The sequence below is a fragment of the Colobus angolensis genome, unplaced genomic scaffold (genome assembly GCF_000951035.1).
Source record: "Colobus angolensis palliatus isolate OR3802 unplaced genomic scaffold, Cang.pa_1.0 Scaffold93, whole genome shotgun sequence".
Lineage (NCBI taxonomy): Eukaryota > Metazoa > Chordata > Mammalia > Primates > Cercopithecidae > Colobus > Colobus angolensis.
In genome coordinates this window covers 3,249,711-3,254,757 of record NW_012123265.1, presented here as the reverse complement: position 1 = coordinate 3,254,757, position 5,047 = coordinate 3,249,711, and the positions used below count along the sequence as shown (strand labels likewise).

The 5,047-nt window shown below is 39.3% G+C and overlaps 1 protein-coding gene across 1 annotated transcript in view; it reads right to left on the bottom strand.

Moving 5' to 3' along the window:
• CCDC79 (coiled-coil domain containing 79) overlaps positions 1-5,047 on the bottom strand; it is a 53,403-nt gene that overhangs the window by 23,655 nt on the left and 24,701 nt on the right. The gene's annotated exons all lie outside the window — the stretch shown is intronic.

Genomic DNA, 5,047 nt, shown 5'->3' with positions numbered 1-5,047 from the left:
AGCTGAGATTGCACCATGGCGCTCCAGCCTGGGCAACAGAGAGAAACTCCGTCTCAAAAAAAAAAAAAAATTTAAAAAATAAGCTGGTTGTGGTGGTACACACCTATAATCCCACCTACTCAGGTGGCTGAGGCAGGAGGACCACTTGAACCCGAGAGGCAGAGGTTGCAATGAGCTGAGCTAACGCTACTGAGACTCTGTCTCAAAACACAAAAACAAAACAAAACAAAAAACCAAAAAGAAACCTATCCCTCAACATTATTAAACAAGTATTTCAATAGAGTTATAAAGAATATAGTCATTCATTTATCTTGGTAATTAGCAAGCTGCCTATTTTCTGCAATTCAACATAACTAATTCCTCAGATTGTTTGACTCCTCAAGATGCAAAGTAATTTAACTGTTCTAAAAGAGCATACATCTCATCTGTCATACTTACACCTAATTCTTTTACTTCTTGGAGCATAAAATTATAACACATCCCTGAGAGTCATAACAATTATTCCAAGCAAAGATTCAATGACCGGCATCTATTTTTCTAAATCTGAAGTCTTTTGTTTCCTAGTTGAAAATAATTCTGGGCTGGGCATGGTGGCTCATGCCTTTAATGACTACAGGCGTGTACCACCATGTCCAGGTAATTTTTCTATTTTTGGTAGAGACGGGGTTTCACCATGTTCCCCAGGCTGGTCTCGAACTCCTGAACTAAAGCAACCTGCCTGCCTCGGCCTCCCAAACTGTTAGGATTGCAGGCGTGAGCCATGGCGCCCAGCCCAGAAACATTATTTAAGGGCAGGCAAACATTTTCAATATTATGGTGGCTCCAAAATAGACTTCTTTACTAGGAAGTATTTTCACTTTTTAAAAATCTTCAGAAAAGAGGCTGGGTGTGGTAGTAGCTCATGTCTGTAATCCTAGCATTTTTGAGAGGCTGAGGCAGGCGGATTGCTTGAATTCAGAAGTTCATTATCAGCCTGGGCAACATAGTGAGTCCCCATCTCTAAAAAAAAATCAAAGTAAAAATTAGCCAGGCTCAGTGGTGTGTGCGTGTAGTCCCAGCACCTCAGGAGGCTAAGGCAGGGGGATCGCTTAGGCCCAGAGGTTTGAGGCTGCAGTGACCCATGATTGTACCACTGTACAATCATGACAGAGTGAATAAGACTCTGGGGTGACAGAGTGAATAAGACTCTAGCTCAAAAAAAAAAAAATAAGCATTTGTTAATGCTTAGATGAAAATGGCAGTGTGTTACCACAGATTCTTAGTTATAGCCTACGTGACAAAAACTCAGGCATATAAGCAGAAGAACATCCTAGACCACATTTATTGTATACTGAATATTTTAGATTTTCTCTAATCTGTAGTTCACTGAAGGTAATGAAGTCCTGTAACTATAACTCATTAAAGTTGGCTTTTAGAGATAAAGGGACTGTCAGGGTATCATGGAAATAGATTCCAATTTTTTTTGAATTCTAGAGATATATCCTTTGCATGTGACACGAGTATTTGTTTCAAACACTTGAATATAGATATACACTAGCAATGTGTGAAAGTTCTAGTTGTTCCACATCCTTTGCCAATATTTAGCATGATCACTTTTTATTTTTAACATGCTAGTTGGTGTGTAGTAATATCTCTTTGGGATTTTAATTTGGATTTCTCTGGTAACTAATTATTTCTTGAGCATTTTTTTTTTCCCTGAGACAGAGTCTTGCTCTGGCTCTGTCACCCAGGCTGGAGTGCAGTGGTGTGATCATAGCTTACTGTAAGCTTGAACTCCTGGACTCAAGTGATTCTCCCGCCTCAGCTTCCTGAGTAACTAGGACTACAGGTGCATGCCACCATATTTGGCTAATTTTTAAAATGTTTTTGTAGAGACAGGGTCTCACTACATTGCCCAGTCTGGTCTCAAACTCCGGGGCTCAAGCGATTCTCCCTCCTTGGCCTTCCAAAGCGCTGGGATTACAGGCATAAGCCACCATGCCCAGCCAATCTTAAACATCTTTTCAAGTGCTTATTTAATATTCACATCTTCTTTGCTAAAGTATCTGTTCAAATCTTTTGCCCACTTTTTTAATCATCAGGTTGCTTTTGTCTTATCGATTTATAAGAGCTGTTTACAAGTTTCTGGGTACAAATTCTTAATTAGATAAGTATTTCTCAAATATTTTCTCTCAGTCTAGCTTACCTTTCATCCTCATAGCAAGCTCTTCTGAAGAGCAAAATTATTTCAATGAAGTCCAATTTACCATTTTTTCTTTAGTTATTCATGCTTTTTGTGTCCTTAGAAACCTTTGCCTACCCCCAAGTTGTGAGAATTTTCTGCTTTTGTCCACGTTTTATATTTTTCACTGTTACATTTAAGTCTATGAACTATTTCAAGTTAGGTTTTGTATACTGTATAAGGGTTCGGATTCATATTTTGCATATAGATATCCACTTTTTCTAGCATTATTTGTTGAAAATATCTTTTCCTCCACAGAATTACAATGGCATCTTTGTAGACAATCAACAATGATATACGTATGAGTCTATTTCTGGGCTCTCACTTTTATTTCCTTAATAGATAAGTCTACAAGGCCGGGTGTGGTGGCTCATGCCTGTGATCCTAGCACTTTGGGAGGCCAAGGTGGGAGGATCACCTGAGATCAGGAGTTCAAGACCAGCCTGGCCAACATAGTGAAACCCCATCTCTACTAAAAATACAAAACTTAGCCAGGCATGGTGGCGGGTGCTTGTAATCCCAGCTACTCAGGAGGCTGAGACAGGAGAATCACTTGAAACCGGGAGGTGGAGGTTGCACTGAGTCGAGACCATACCATTGCACTCCAGCCTGAGCAACAAGAGTGAAATTCTGTCTCCAAAAAAAAAATCTCTAAGTCTATACCTACACCAATGCCACGCTTTCTTGATTTCTGTAAAAGTACTAAAATCAGGCAACATAGTCCTACGGTTTTATCCTTTTTTCCCCAAAAGTTTCAATTATCCTAGGCCCTCTGTATTCCATGTAAGTTTAGAATCAGCTTGTTAATTTCTAGAGAAATATCTGCTGGGATTTTGCTTGAGAATTCCATGAATCTAGAGATGAATTTGAAAGTGACAGTCTTACAATGTTGAGTCTTACAATCCAGAGTATTATATATATCATCAATTTGTTTTCTTTTTATTTCCGTTGTGTGTGTGTGTGTGTGTGTGTGTGTGTGTGTGTGTGTGTTACAGGATCTCCCTGTTGCCCACGCTGGAGTGCAATAGCAGAATCATAACTCACTGCGGCCTTGACCTCCCAGGCTCAAGCAATCCTCTCAAGTAGCTGAGACTATAGGTGTAAATCATTACACCTGGCTAGTTTTAAAATTTTTTGTAGATACAGGGTCTTTCTATGTTGTCCAGGCTGGTCTTGAACTCCTAGATTCAAGTGGTCCTCCTGCCTCGGCCTCCCAAAGTGCTGGGATTATAGGCATGAGTCACTACACCTAGCCTCTTATCTTTTTTCCAGTCTCAAGGGGAAAACATTAAGTCTTTTGCCATTAAGTGTGCTACTTGTAGTATTTTGTAGAGGTCCTATAACATTAAGGAAGTTTCCTTCTGTTCCTAGTTTACCATGAGTTTACAGATGTATGTTGAATTATGTCAAATGCTTTTCCTGCATCTATTGAAATTATCATATTGTTCTTCTTTTCTAGACTGTACATATGATGAATTTTCTAATGTTAAACCAATCTTGCATTCCTGGGATACACACCACTTGGTCATAATGTATTATCTTTTCTATATGCTAAATTAGATTTGTTAATATTTTCTAATGCTAAATTAGATTTGTTAATATTTTGTTAAGGATTTTTACATTTATGTTCTAGAGCTATTAGCCAACAGTTTCTCGTAATGTTGTGTCTGGGTTCTGATATTGGTGTAATGCTGGCCTTATACGTTGGGAAGTGTTTATCCCACTTCTATTTCCTGGAATAATTTATGTGAAATTATTGGTTTGTCTCCTGAAATGTTTGGCAGAATTTGCCAATGAAACCATTAAGGCCTGGAATTTCCTAAGCTAAGGTTTTGTTTTGCGTCTTTGCATTGTTTTTTGTTTGTTTGTTGTTGTTGTTGTTATTGTTTAAGAGGTGGGTTCTGGCCGGGCGTGGTGGCTCAAGCCTGTAATCCCAGCACTTTGGGAGGCCGAGACGGGCGGATCACGAGGTCAGGAGATCGAGACCATCCTGGCTAACAAGGTGAAACCCCGTCTCTACTAAAAATACAAAAAACTAGCCGGGCGAGGTGGTGGACGCCTGTAGTCCCAGCTACTCGGGAGGCTGAGGCAGGAGAATGGCGTGAACCTGGGAGGCGGAGCTTGCAGTGAGCTGAGATCTGGCCACTGCACTCCAGCCTGGGCGACACAGCAAGACTCCGTCTCAAAAAAAAAAAGAGGTGGGTTCTTGTTATGTTGCCCAGGCTGCAGTGACTATTCTCAGGTATGATAATAGCAGACTATACCCTTGAACTTCCAGGCTCAAGTGATCCTCCCAGCTCAGTCTCCCAATAGCTGGGACTATAGGCATGCGCAACCATGCCCAGGCTTGTGTTAAACTTTTAAACTACAAATTTGACTTATTTAACAGATATAGGAATATTCAGGTTACTAGTTCTTCTTGGGTGAGCTTTGTTTGGTAGTTTGTATCTTTCAAAGAATTTGTCCAACTCATCTAAGTTGTAAAATGTCATGACATAAAGCTGTTTCTACTATTCTTTTATTACTCTTAATATCTGTTAAGATCTATAGTGAAGTTATCATTCCTGGCACAGGTAATCTGAGCTTTCTCTCGTTACTTTGTGATCAGTCTGGCTAAAGGATCACTTATTGATCTTTTCAAAGAATTAGCTCATGTTTCAATTATTTTTCTCTATTCTGTGCTTTTCTCTATTTCACGATTTCTAATCTTCTCATTATTTCCTTTGTTATACTTATTTTAACTTGCTTGGTTTGCTAATTTCTTAGGTAGAAGCTAATACGATTTTTCATTTATTTATTTATTTTTGAGACAGAGTCTCTGTTGCT